The sequence below is a fragment of the Pantherophis guttatus genome, chromosome 5, assembly GCF_059756535.1.
Source record: "Pantherophis guttatus breed Tessera chromosome 5, ASM5975653v1, whole genome shotgun sequence".
NCBI lineage: Eukaryota > Metazoa > Chordata > Lepidosauria > Squamata > Colubridae > Pantherophis > Pantherophis guttatus.
Window position 1 is genome coordinate 81,434,857 of NC_142067.1, and position 13,533 is coordinate 81,448,389.

The 13,533-nt window shown below is 46.5% G+C and overlaps 2 protein-coding genes across 5 annotated transcripts in view; one reads left to right on the plus strand and one right to left on the minus strand.

The window, feature by feature from the left end:
* Positions 1 to 13,533, plus strand: part of SCML2 (Scm polycomb group protein like 2) — a 288,235-nt gene that overhangs the window by 119,486 nt on the left and 155,216 nt on the right. The gene's annotated exons all lie outside the window — the stretch shown is intronic.
* Positions 1 to 13,533, minus strand: part of RAI2 (retinoic acid induced 2) — a 102,707-nt gene that overhangs the window by 68,887 nt on the left and 20,287 nt on the right. The window lies entirely within an intron of this gene.

Consider the following 13,533-nt stretch of genomic DNA (forward strand, 5'->3'; position numbering starts at 1 on the left):
CAACCACTTCTCCTCCATGACCTTGACCTTAACCGAAAAAAAGAATGCTATTATGTCTAACTACAATTCCTCTACTAAATCCCCCCTCCTACTTTCCCAAGCACAAGAAGTTGGTAGCGTGGAAGCTTCCGGTGTTAATATGGCTTCAAAAGCTGACAGGTTCAATATTTGAGGGGCTGTCACAGAGAGGAAGGAGTCAACCTATTTTCCACAGCATCTGAAGGCCAAACAAGGAATAATGGATGGAAACGCTCTGTTTTGCTGGCAAAGTGCAGAGCGGAGAGGAATAGGCAGGACGAATGTTGCAGAGCCTCTGTGGTTGTTCATAAGGGCAAACAACTGCTGTGGTGCTACAACATTCATAGTTTTGGGACTTGTTTGTAAACGCTAAGGGGTTCTTATCACATAACTTCGAACGCTCACTAGGGGAACACTCGTAACTCAGGGATTATCTGTATATTGTTAACTCTTCCAATCACTTTAAAGTCCAAGCCTATCAGGGTACATTAAAACCAAATGTTATAGGAGGAAAACAGTTTCCAATCATAACATTAAAATGTTAGACTAAGAGGAAAAAAATTCTGAATAATAGTAGCAACTACATACTATAAAAATCTATGTCACTTGTATGCGATCCTTGAAGACTGCATTACCTGGGTATTTTGAGAGTTGTTACCATTCAGATTCAGGCAATGGCTAAAGAATATTAAATGTAATCTGCATTTGCATAAAATATTTTAATTCCTTCTCTCCCCCCCCAAAAAACCCACCCAAAAATAGAAAACGAAACCCGAGAGAAATAACTCAACAAATTATGAATTCTGATACCCTGTGCTTTAAGTCACTGGTCACCAACCGGTGATCCTCGGACCACTGGTGGTCCGCGAGAAAATTTTGGTGGTCCGCGGTGCACCAGGGTGGAGGAGCTGCTCCAGGATGAGCAACGACCAGTCCTCTGACTGGAGCTCTGGACTATGGGACTGGCCAGGCAGCTCATGGTGGGGCTGTAAATCTCCGCTGTAGAGGGAGGTTTGTGCAATTTGCAACTTTGTAGCGCAGCCCTCGCCAGCCAAAATGAGCTAATGGTGCAAGGGGGGTGGTGGTGCAGGCAGGCCGAAGCAAAGGGTGGCAGCAACCCCGCACTGTTTCTTCCCCCTGCTTTAGCTTCCTCTCGGCTGAACCCACCAATGGCTGTCCCCGCCCCTCGCCCTCCCTTCCCAGTTACTCCTCGCCTGGCAAGGGAAAGGGAGGGGGGTGGGGATTCACTCCATATTCCAGAGTGGGAGCGAAGCTTCGTTTCTTCCTGGATCTTGCAACCGTTTCTTCCGGCCCTTGTTGGTGCTCCGTGCACCTCGGTCTCTCAGGGAGATGCTTGACTTCCTCTCAGCACCAAGACACATGAGATGGCCCATGAGATGGGAGAGGGAAAGAGAATCAGAGAATCAGAGAGAGAATCAGAACGAGAGAGAGAGACACACACACAGAGAGAATGAGAGAGAGAATGAAAGAGAGAGAGAATGAGAAAAGGGGAGAGAGGGGGAGAGAGAAAGAGAGAGAGAAAGAGAGAGGGGGAGAGAGAATGAAAGAGAGAGAATGAGAAAGGGGGAGAGAGGGGGAGAGAGAAAGAGAGAGAGAATGAGTGAGGGGGAGAGAAAGAGAAAGAGAGGGGGAGAGAGAGAATGAGAAAGAAATGAAAGAGAGAGAGAAAGAGGGGGAGAGAGAATGAGAGAGAGGGGAGAGAAAAAGAAAGAATGAAAGAGAGGATGAGAGAGAGAGAAAGACAGAGACAGAATCAGAGAATCAGAGAGAGAATCAGAGAGACAGAATGAAAGACAGAATCAGAGAGAATCAGAATGAGACACAGAGAGACAGAATGAAAAAGAGAGACAGAGTGAAAAAGAGAGAATGAGAGAGAGAGAAAGAAAGAGACAGAATGAAAGAATGAAAGAAAGAAAGAGAGAGAAAGAATGAAAGAGAGAGAGAATGGGGACTTCCGGTTGATGTCGCACGAGACAGTCAGGGTAATAGTGGGCTCTGATGAGTCCCGCAAAACCCTGGCTACATAACCGCCGCCGATGGGTCTGCGGACCGAACCTGTCCTGCAGGGATGGGGGAAGAAGAGGGGCACCTCGGACGACCGAGAGGAACAGGCAAGTTCCTCAGAGGTCAGAGGGAACCCTCTGTGAGTCGGAGGGGGGGTGGCAGCCATGGTGGCTGCCACGAAGCTGGGACAACCGGGCAAGAAAAGTGCTGGAGGAAAGCGAAGTAAAACGGAGCCTTTTGAAGCCGGATGAGTGACAACAGCCCAGGCTTGTAACAACGTTTGGACCTATATTAGTAACTAGAAGACCTCTAGCCTAAAACAGCGGCTAAGCAACAAAGGGGCTTTGGACATTTTTTAAACTGTAACTTTAAAGAGCAAAGACCCAAGAAACAACTAATTTTGGAACAGAATTAAGAGACTTAATTTAGAGATATGGTAAAAGGACTAAAAACTTAAAAAAATTGAATTGGATTAAGGGGGGGGGAGAAGATTTGATACTTTTTTAACTAAAAGGAGAAAATAAAATGGATGGTTATATAATAAGAAATAAAATGGAGTCTTGCATGACTAATGGGAAATTTGGATTATAGAGAGACACGATCTGGAGTAAAGAGGAACTTTGTAACCTCCCTTTGTTATGAGAACTTTGAGCTCTACAGAAAAAACAAAATTGCTGAACTGTGGTGATGGATTTTTCTTTCCTGACTGCAAGCAGCTGGACTTTGGTGAAAAGAAAAGGAATCTACAATGGAACTCCTACAGTTGAACAAATAATAATTTGAATGTTGGCGCAGGAATAGAAGAAGGATTAAGCGCAGCCTTAAAAGAAAGAGATTTGATACATTATATCCAGAATAAAAATATGAAAATAGATTTAATTGGATTTATGGAGAATAAAATTAAAAACTTGGGAAATGGAAGGAAATTTATGTTTGCAGATGAGGAAATGAAGATAATGCGATTAAAAATAAAATAAAGTAATGATGATTGTAATAAATTAAAGGGAGGCTTTTATAGAAATTAAGATTGTTAAATGAAACTGATTAATACATGTAAAGATATGTTTAATGCAAGAACTATGTTTTAATGGTAAAATGTTAAGGTAAAGAATAAGGGTGAATATGATTAATTGAAAATGCTAAAAGGAATTTAAAAATATACTTAAAAATATGTTTTAAGCAAGAACCATGTCTCAAGGTTAAAATGTTATGAATGCTATGAAAAAGGATAAAGAAAAATATGACTAAACGAAAAGCAATGCATAGATGGAGGGAAACAACAAAGAAAAGTTTAAGTAGAGATTGTTAAACCAACTATGAACATGCTGTATTTAATAGCCAAACAAATGGTCATGCTGGGTATCAGCCAAAATGAAACTTAATATGCCGTGTAACGGCCAAAAAACAAAATTAATATGCTGTGTTTAACAGCCAAACAAAGGGCATGCTGGGTAATGGCTAAAAAATAAAAATCTGTTTAATATAATTGTATGATTTATATTGTTAAAATATCCATCTAAGCAAATGAAAGAGAAAAATGAATTGATAACTGGTTAGGATTTAAGATTTAAGTAACGGGTTTTTGGGGATAATGGCATAGTTATATAGATAGATTTGAGGGAAATATTTGTTTAAAATATTGAGTTGTGTTAATTGAAAAAAAGATTTGTTAATGATTTGTTTTAATTTCTGACTGGAGCAAAAGCTTCATTTTGAAAAGATGTGTTTTATGATTTTTAAAAAAAAAATTAAAAAAAATATCTAAAGAAAGAGAGAATGAGAGAGACAGAAAGAGAGAGAGAGAGAGAATGAAAGAATGAGAGAGAGAGAATCAGAGAGAATGAGAGACAGAATGAGAGAGAGAATGAAAGAGACAGAGAGAGAATCAGAGAGAGACTGAGAGAGAGAGAGAGAATGAAAGAGGAAGAGAAAAAGAGACAATGAGAGAGAAAGAGACAGAATGAAAGAGAGAGAAAAAGAAAGAGACAGAGAGGGAATCAGAGAGAATGAGTGGGAGAGAGAGAAAGAGAAAGGGAGAGAGAGAGAGAAACAGAAAATGAGAGAGAGAGAGAAGGAGAGCGAGAGAAAGAGGAGGGAGAGTGCCTGAAGGATCCCATCCTGTCACTGGGAGTCCAGGCGCTTCAGCAAGCGGCACTCTGGATTTGTATTAGTGGTCCGTGGGATTTAAAATTATGAACTTGGTGGTCCCTGAAGTCCAAAAGGTTGGGGACCCCTGCTTTAAGTAATATAAAATATCACTACATGCTGAATTAGTATGTAGATTATTGAGTTAGAGATAATCAATGCTTTTGGGCAGATATATTTTCATAATTCAAAGATTTTAGATACTGTCCCCTCCTTTAGTAAGTGAGACAGAGATTTTATTTTATTACATAGTAATAAAATTGCACCTGGGAGAAATTTTTCAATTGCCACAATATGGCAGCCTAATGTTGATCATGAAAATAGAATCCATTTACAGAACTTGATTTGAGATTACTTATGATCTCCTTTACAAATATTAATTCAATGTAATACAATCAATGTTCCATTACTAATTGCATGAAAATGAAATATCTTTACTTTGCCCCAAACTCCCTCAAATTAAAGTAATCAGTGTTTAACCAAAGATTTACAAAACATAGTAAATTATTATACTGTTTAAAAACATTAATTGTATGCAGGGGTGGGTTCTACTTACCTTTACTACCAGTTCACAATGGGATTGCGCGCATGAGCGAAGCGAGCGCACGCGCTGAGCTTCTGCGCCAGTGGTGGGTTGCTACCGGTTTGCACTGGTTTGCATGAACCATTGGCAAAAATTTGGGCAAGGTTGCTGAACCGGTAACGATGGCCAGCTGGTCACACCCCCGAACCAGTTCCCCGGTCGCCATGTTGGTTGCCATGTTCTTCACGCACGCGTATCCCATTGCCTTCCAAGTCCAATGGGACGCGCATGCACGAAGAACATGGCAATGAAGGCAGCAATTTTTTCCTCTGATACTTTTTGGCTTCTCATCCAAGAACTGAAGAAGCTTCTTAGATGAAAAACAAACCATTTTCAAAGAAAAAAAAACAAAGAAAGTCCAGTTGCCTTTTAGAAAAGCATCTTTGCATCTACAGATCTATGCTTGATTTCACCATAATCCCCGGGCAGAGCTCTAAATTATAGTGAAGGGAATAGTAATAAATAAATAGAAACGGACGTTGACTTACCTGAACGTCCCTTCTTGGCACGCTGCTGGAGAATCCAAAAGTTGGGTTATTCCTCATCTTGTTCGCTAGACTGGGTGAATGTTTCTTTAAGAAACATCCTTGGCCACTCCTCCTTCGCTCGGCTGAGCTCCAGTTTATTCACAAAGACAAAGAGATGGTGGTGCTGCCAGAACCAAAGAAAGGAAACCACCCAGCCCCACAGAACGCAGCCGAAGGGGTGGGTTGGATTCTCCAGCACGCGCTGAGAAGGGACGTTCAGGCAAGTCAATGTCCGTTCTCCAGCACTTCTTGGAGGATTCTTGGAGAATCCAAATGTTGGGATATACCCAAGCTAGTCAGATGACAGGAGGGCGGTTGCGCGATCCTGGGTGGAAGATGTAAGAACCGACTGCAGCACACGCCGTCCAAAGGATGCCTCAGCCGAGGCAAAGGAGTCAATCTTATAGTGTCTAATAAACGGTGTCAAGGAAGTCCACGTAGCAGCCCTACAGATGTCTTTGATGGAGGCCTGGGTAGCCCAGGCAGCTGAGGTGGCCACATTTCTCGTGGGATGAGGCAAGATCCTCCCCGGCAGTGGTTTATTCTGGGTGCGATACGCTGTCGCGATGCAGGCCTTAATCCAACGACCAATCGTGGACGATGAGATCTTCCTGCCCAACGTAGATGGATTGAAGGACAGGAACAAAGCTTCAGACTTATGGAATGATGATGTCCGCTTGATGTACTGACGCAGGGCCCTCCTAACGTCCAAGGTATGCCATTGCTGTTCAAGATGGTGGCTAGGGTCCGGACAAAAGTCAGGGAGAACCAGCTCCTGGGCCTGGTGATACCAAGAGTTTACCTTGGGCAGAAAGAAGGGGTCCATTCGGAGTACCACTTTGTTAGGGTGGAAGATGCAAAGGTCGACCTGCACTGACAACGCTGCAAGTTCAGAGACCCTTCTGGCCGATGTAATCGCCACAAGGAAGGTGACCTTGAGTGTCAGAAACCGAAGGGAAATGGACGCTAGAGGCTCAAATGGAGGTGACATCAGAGCGTTAAGGACCAGTGAAAGGTCACACATGGGATATCGGTGGATTGTAGCCAGCCAGAGATTGAATGCCCCTCTCAAGAAAATTCATATCCGGGGGTCAAAGGCCGATCCTTGTCAACACACAAGATAGTGTTCAAGGCTGCCACTTGTCACTTCAGAGTGTTAGGGGCGAGCCCCCTATTCAGACCATCCTGCAAAAACACAAGGACATCAGAGACAGACGCTGTCATAGGGTCTCGATGTGTCCTGGAGCACCAGGAGCAGAATGAGTGCCAGGTGGCGTCGTAGATACAATTTGTAGAAGGGCGTCTGGCGGATTGCATGGTGTGAATCACACTCGCTGGGATGTTGTCTTTTCTTAGGAGGATCCTCTCAAACGCCAGACGGTCAACTGCAACCATTGAGGTTCTGGGTGCAGTATGACCCCCTGACTGAGAGATATCCTGTCACTGGGGGATTTGCCAGGGGTATTCCACCAACAAGTTCAAGAGATCCGCGTACCAGGACCAACGCGGCCAATTGGGAGCGACCAGGAGGAGGTCCAGTTTCTCCGCCAACATCTTGCGAATCACCCTTGGGATGAGCGGCAGAGGGAGAAAAGCGTAGAGGAGCCCTGGGGGCCACTTGCTTTGAAATGCGTCGCAACCTTCCGCTCCGGGACAGGGGAACCGGGAGAAGAAGCAGGGCAGTTGCGCATTCAGTGGGTGAGCAAAGAGTTCTACAGCTGGGAGACCGAATCTCCTCGACAAGTCCTGGAACAGTGACAGATGAAGGTGCCACTCCGCCTGATCTATTTGGGTCCGGCTGAGCCAATCCGCCTGGATGTTGTCCGCGTTGGATATGTGCTCCGCTGTCAGTGACAGAGTATGCTTCTCTGCCCAATTCAGCATCCTTGTCGCCTCGTCTGGGCCTTGTCTTGAATGAGTTCCGCCTTCCCTGTTCATGTGCGCTTTTGTTGTTATATTGTCTGTGAGGACCAGCACGTGACGCCCCATCACAGAGGTCTGGAAATGACGAAGGGCAAGGTGGACTGCCCATAGTTCCAACCAGTTTATGTCGTGTTGTAACTCCCGTGATGACCAGCAACCCTGAGTGACGGACGACCACAGGTGAGTGCCCCAGCCGAACATGCTTGCATCCGTCGTGATGGTAATCTGGATGGGTTTCTGAAAATAACAGCCCTTCCTTATGGCTGGCGAGAGCCACCACCTGAGGGACAAGCAGACTGCAGCCGGGAGGACTACCCTGATGTTCGAACTGGCCCGGCGGGACCTCTGGTAAGGCAGAAGGTACCACTGAATTGGGCAGCTGTGGAGACGGGCCCATGGAACAATTGCGATGCATGATATTAAGTTTGCTGAGCAATTGGGACAATGTGATCAGGGGAACGGACCTGAGTGACAGCACCTGAGTCACTAGTGATCTTATGCTGCGAATCCAGTCGGGAGACAGGAATACATGGCTGCTGATTGTATCTATGACAGCTCCAAGGTGAAGAATGCGGGTGGTGGGCAGGAGCTGACTCTTGTCTAGATTCAGGGAAAACCCATGCTGTTGTAAGAGACGGGACACGGTCCGCAGCTCGACTACAGTCAGATCCCGTGTGGAGGACAAAATTATTATGTCGTCCAGGTAGCACATAACTCTGATTGGGATCTGTCGTACGGAGGCAGCTACCGTCGCTAACAGTTTCGTGAAAGTCCAAGGGGCAGACAATAGGCCGAACGGCATGGCCTGATATTGGAAGTGCCGGTTTGAGTAGGCGAACTTCAGGAATCATCGATGAGAAGGACGAATTGGGACATGTAAATAAGCCTCCTTGAGGTTGATTGATGTCATAAAGTCCCCCTGTCGGATGCCCTGCAGGATCGACTTGAGGGACTGCATTTTGAAGTGATGATACCTGACGAATTTGTTTAAGGCCTTTAGGTCCAAGATCCCCCTCCAGCCCCCGGAAGACTTTGGCACGAGAAAGAGGAGCGAATAGAACCCGGAGCCCTGTTGTTCCACAGGCACAGGTTCGACGGCGCAGATGTCAAGTAGATGTTGGACCTCTGTGTCCATCAGTCACCTCTTCTCCGGACTGCCCGATACCAGGCATTAAATGAAGCGGTTCTGAGGGCTGGAGAGGAAGTCCAACATGAGGCCGAACCTCACCGTTTGGAGGACTGAAGCGTTGGTCGTGGAAGATTCCCACTGGCATAAGAAATGGATGAGACGACCGCCAATGGGTAGATTTGCATGGTAATCACTGGCCCCTTTTCTGAATGATCGGCTGGCCACTCCACGGAACTGTCATCTGGTGTTGTGCTGACCTCTGCCCCGATCCCGGTAGGCAGGTCTGTCAGAAGACCGGTCGAAGCCCTGGGAGTATTGTCTAGGAAAATAGGACCCGCTGGGTCCGGATTCAGTCCAAAAGGGCTGTCTCTGGGAATAAGGAGCATATCTCCTATCCTGTCGTCTGAAGGAGGACAGCATAACTTTACGTTTATCCTTATCCTCTACTAGTATCGGGTCCAGAGCATCTCCAAAGAGAAAGGAAGCCTTATAGGGAACAGATGCCACTTCCACTTTGATTTTAGATTGGCCCTCCAATGGCGAAGCCAAAGGAGGTGCCGAGAGGTGACGGTAGAAACAAGTGCTCTAGAAGCAAACTTGGCCGCATTCAAGGATGTGTCTGCCGAATATTCAGTGGCTGCCACTATTTTATTTATGTCTTGGTGGAGCCTACTGTCGTCAGGTGGTAATCGCTCTTGCACTTGGCACAACCAAAAAAGAGATGCGTGAGCAAAAAAGGTTGTAGATGTTGCCGCCCTGATGGCCCAGGCTGCCGCCTGATGTGTCTTACGGAAAGTTCAGCCTTCCTGTCTTCCGTTCGGAGGCCATCTAACACATCGTTGGAAATGACGGAAGAAGATGTTAATTGAGCCACAGGGGCATCCACTGTAGGCAGCTGGATCAAATTTTGTAAGGTAGGGTCCGAACAATACAACTTTTTATCCAGGCCGTTTGGAGCTGAGATATAAGCCGGCTGGGTCCATGACTTTTGGACTACCTCTATGAACAGTTCAGGGCATGGAATAAAGTCTTGTTCAGGCTTGGGCAGCTGAAACAAGTCGCCATGGGGTTGAGGGTCCCCTTGTTGTGATGACTGTGTGCTCAAAACGCCCATATTTGTGGTAAGTTTAGCCTTGTGGAGCAAGGACTTGAACATGGAAGGGCAGAAAAGCCCCTGAAGGAAGGCCTATTGGGAGCAAGGTCTTCGTCCTCAGACAGTTCAATCTCTTCAGGGTCCTACTCATCCCACATGGAGTCCTTGGTGAGAAGAGACTCCGCCTGATATGAATAACCACGATGCAGATCGCCATATGCCTGAGGTAAAGGTGGATGCATAGCCGGCATGTGATGACCATGGAGACCTTGTTGAGGACCTGATGTCAAGATCCTAGAGATTGTCTGAGACACTAGGTCCTGGATATCTCGAGAGAGCACTGGTTGTAAGCCTTCAACGGGACAGAGGCCAGCAGCAGTCGGGGTGAAAGTAGCCTCTGGAATGAGACGACCCTGATGATGAGAAGCGTGAGTGCTGGTTCCTGAGGAAGCAGGTGGAAAAGCGGACTCCCGGAGGACAGCGACTTCAGTTGAACTATGGGTGGCAACAGGAGGAGGTTCCTGTAATGCTTGCGAAGGCTTGTCAGGAGACATTTGACGGTTGGAGGACTGAGCCCTCTGTTGGGCAAGAAGATATTGTTTTTTGAAGGCTTTGTGCCTCCTCTCCTCAGCCTTGTCAGCTGCCGCCCAACACTTGGTGGGATGAGGGCTGGCAGAACGTGCCCTAGTAGCTCGATGTTTGGAGCTCTTGGCAGGAGCTTTGGAACGTTTTTTGGCCTCAGGAGGGCTGTAAGAGTGTTTGAGGTCGGAGGAAATATCAGATTCCACCATCGAGACGAGGTACCCCAGAAGGTAAGTTTATGTTGTAGGACTGCATTAATTCGAATAGTAATAGTAATAATTAATATACATATATACATATATACATACATACAAACATACATACATACATACATACATACATATATATTGGGAAAAAAACGAGTGGAAAATGCAGATGGCAGAAAGGAGATGCCAGTCAGCTAGGCCGTTGGAGGCTAGTCAGAATCAATCACAGGACACAACAAGTGATACAGGTAAGGCTGAGTAGATGTCAAAACACCACTAAAAGCCGCTTTGCAGGGCTCCTCAATAGTCAGAGGCAGGGAAGGATCCATGGCTCCTCACAGGCAGACCACACAGGATAGTGGAGAAACGCTGATGTCAAATTGCGCTCCCTGCTGTTGCGGTTAGCCGTTAGTGTTCAAAATGGTGGGCGGCAATAATTTCACTCTCAAAATGGCACGCGCAGCTCGTGTTTTGCCGCTCAGCACCTCCGCAGAAGGTGCAGAGCCCAAAGGGAGAGCGTGCAAGGTTGTAAAACCCTCCCAGAGCAGTGAAGCTTTCAAAGGAAGGAGTTTGCCACTTTACTGACAGGCAGGGACTCCCGGCCACCTCGAAAATCGTAGGAGCGGTGTGGATGGCGGTGGTGGCTTTACCGGCGAGCCGGAAACCAGCACACCCGCCGACAGCAATAATTATCATTTGGAGATGCCTCAAAAGGTATAGCTCCGAGGATGCTGCAAGTAGTAAATGACAGGGAGGAGCCCGCCTGGCGGTCCAGGAGCAACTCACCCACCGCCAGCAGCTGAGGGAATTAGGAAGTCCGATGAACAGCTGAGAAGACTTTGAAGACAATCCACACAAAAGGTAGAGAAAAAATTGTTTGGAAAATCCAAATAAAGGTTTAAATCTTCAGCCTGATCGCTAGAGCCAAGGAAAAAAACCAGTCTCTCGCTCACTGAATTCTTTATTCACTGAATGAATAAACTGGAGCTCAGCCGAGCGAAGGAGGAGTGGCCAAGGACATTTCTTAAAGAAACATTCACCCAGTCTAGCGAACAAGATGAGGAATAACCCAACATTTGGATTCTCCAAGCAGCGCGCTGGAGAACTTTATTCTATAGACATTTGTTCTATTGTAATATATGTATGTATGTATGTTCAGGTGAAACTCGAAAAATTAGAATATCGTGCAAAAGTTCATTTATTTCAGTAATGCAATTTAAAAGGTGAAACTAATATATGAGATAGACTCATTACATGCAAAGCGAGATAGTTCAAGCCTTGATTTGTCATACTTTTGATGATTATGGCTTACAGCTCATGAAAACCCCAAATTCACAATCTCAGAAAATTAGAATATTACATGAAATCAATAAAACAAGGATTGTACATAGAACAATATCGGACCTCTGAAAAGTATAAGCATGCATATGTACTCAGTACTTGGTTTGGGCCCCTTTTGCATCAATTACTGCCTCAATGCGGCGTGGCATGGATGCTATCAGCCTGTGGCACTGCTGAGGTGTTATGGAAGACCAGGATGCTTCAATAGCCTTGGTAGTACAGTGGTTTAATGCACCCTGTTATTAACACAGCTGCCTGCAATTTCTGCAGGTTCGAATCTTACCAGGCTCAAGGTTGACTCAGCCTTCCATCCTTTCTAAGGTAGGTTAAATGAGGACCCAGTTTGTGGGGGCAATAAGCTGACTTTGTATAAATATACAAAAGTATGAAGGCTATTGCTTAACGCATTGTAAGTCGCCCTGAGTCTCCGGAGAAGGGTGGCATATAAATCAAATTAAAAAAAAAATAGCGGCCTTCAGCTCTTCTGCATTGTTCGGTCTCATGTCTCTCATTTTTCTCTTGGCAATGCCCCATAGATTTTCTATGGGGTTCAGATCAGGCGAGTTTGCTGGCCAATCAAGCACAGTAATCCCATGGTCATTGAACCAGGTTTTGGTACTTTAGGCAGTATGGGCAGGTGCCAAGTCCTGCTGGAAAATGGTCGTTGCTTACCTTAACGACCCTTTTGTACACGCTGTGAGGACACTCCTCAGAATGGGATACGATCACTCCTATTTGCACAGCTGAGTGTCAATCAAATCCCTCTGGAGCTGCATCCACCTCACTTCCTGCTTCCTCCTCAGACTTTTCACGAAGACAACTTGGTTCAATAGCAGCAGGATCGACCGCGAGAAACTCCATAAGGAAGACCCACAGGAAGCAGACAGCTACAGAGGGAGAAAAAGCAGACCTCCACCAAAGCCAGGCACGGCCAAGAAAAAGGGAGGGACGGAGTGTCCTCACAGCGTGTACAAAAGGGTCGTTCAGGTAAGCAACAACCATTTTCCTACACGCTGTTCGGACACTCCTCAGAATGGGACATACCCAAGTTAGAGAAGAAGGGGGGGACTTAAGCCGTAGACTGGACTTGGGGAGAGATTACAGCCTGTAATACCCTTCTGCCAAAGGCAGCATCTGCAGAAGCAAACTTATCCAGCCTATAGTGACTTACAAAGGATGAAAGGGAAGACCATGTGGCCGCCCGGCAAATATCATCTACCGAAGCCTGGGTAGCCCAAGCCGCAGAGGTTGCGGCGCTACGAGTAGAATGGGGCAGTATATCACCCGGGACAGGGGCCTCTCTTAAGCCATATGCCTTGGATATACAGGCTTTGAGCCACCTGCCTACTGTAGCTGAAGAAACCTTCTGGCCCAGGGAAGAGGGAAGGAAGGACACCAACAGAGCCTCAGTCGTTCGAAAAGGGGCAGTCCTTTTAAGATATCTTCTCAATGCCCGTCGCACATCCAAAGTATGCCACCGCTTTTCAGCAGGATGACGCGGGTTCGGGCAAAAGTTAGGCAAGACGAGTTCTTGGGCTCGATGAAAGCGAGTATTCACTTTAGGAACAAAGGCCGGGTCGAGTCGTAGGACAACCCGGTCAGGATAGAAGATGCAGAGATCACTCCTCATGGACAAGGCAGCAATTTCGGATACTCTGCGCACTGAAGTTATTGCCAACAAAAAGGCCATCTTTAAGGACAAGTAGCGTAGACTGGACGAAGCGATGGGTTCGAACGGAGGACCCGTCAGGGCCTGCAACACCAAGGAAAGGTCCCAAGTGGGGTAGCGGTGAATCGGTGGAGGCCGCAAGTTTGAGACCCCTTGGAGGAAGGAACGGATCCTAGGGTCCTGAGACAAAGGAACACGAGAGTCTCCTGACAGGACAGTCGCCAGAGCCGTCACCTGTTGGCGTAGAGTTGCGGGAGCCAAGCCCTTGGAGAATCCCGCATGCAGAAAACAC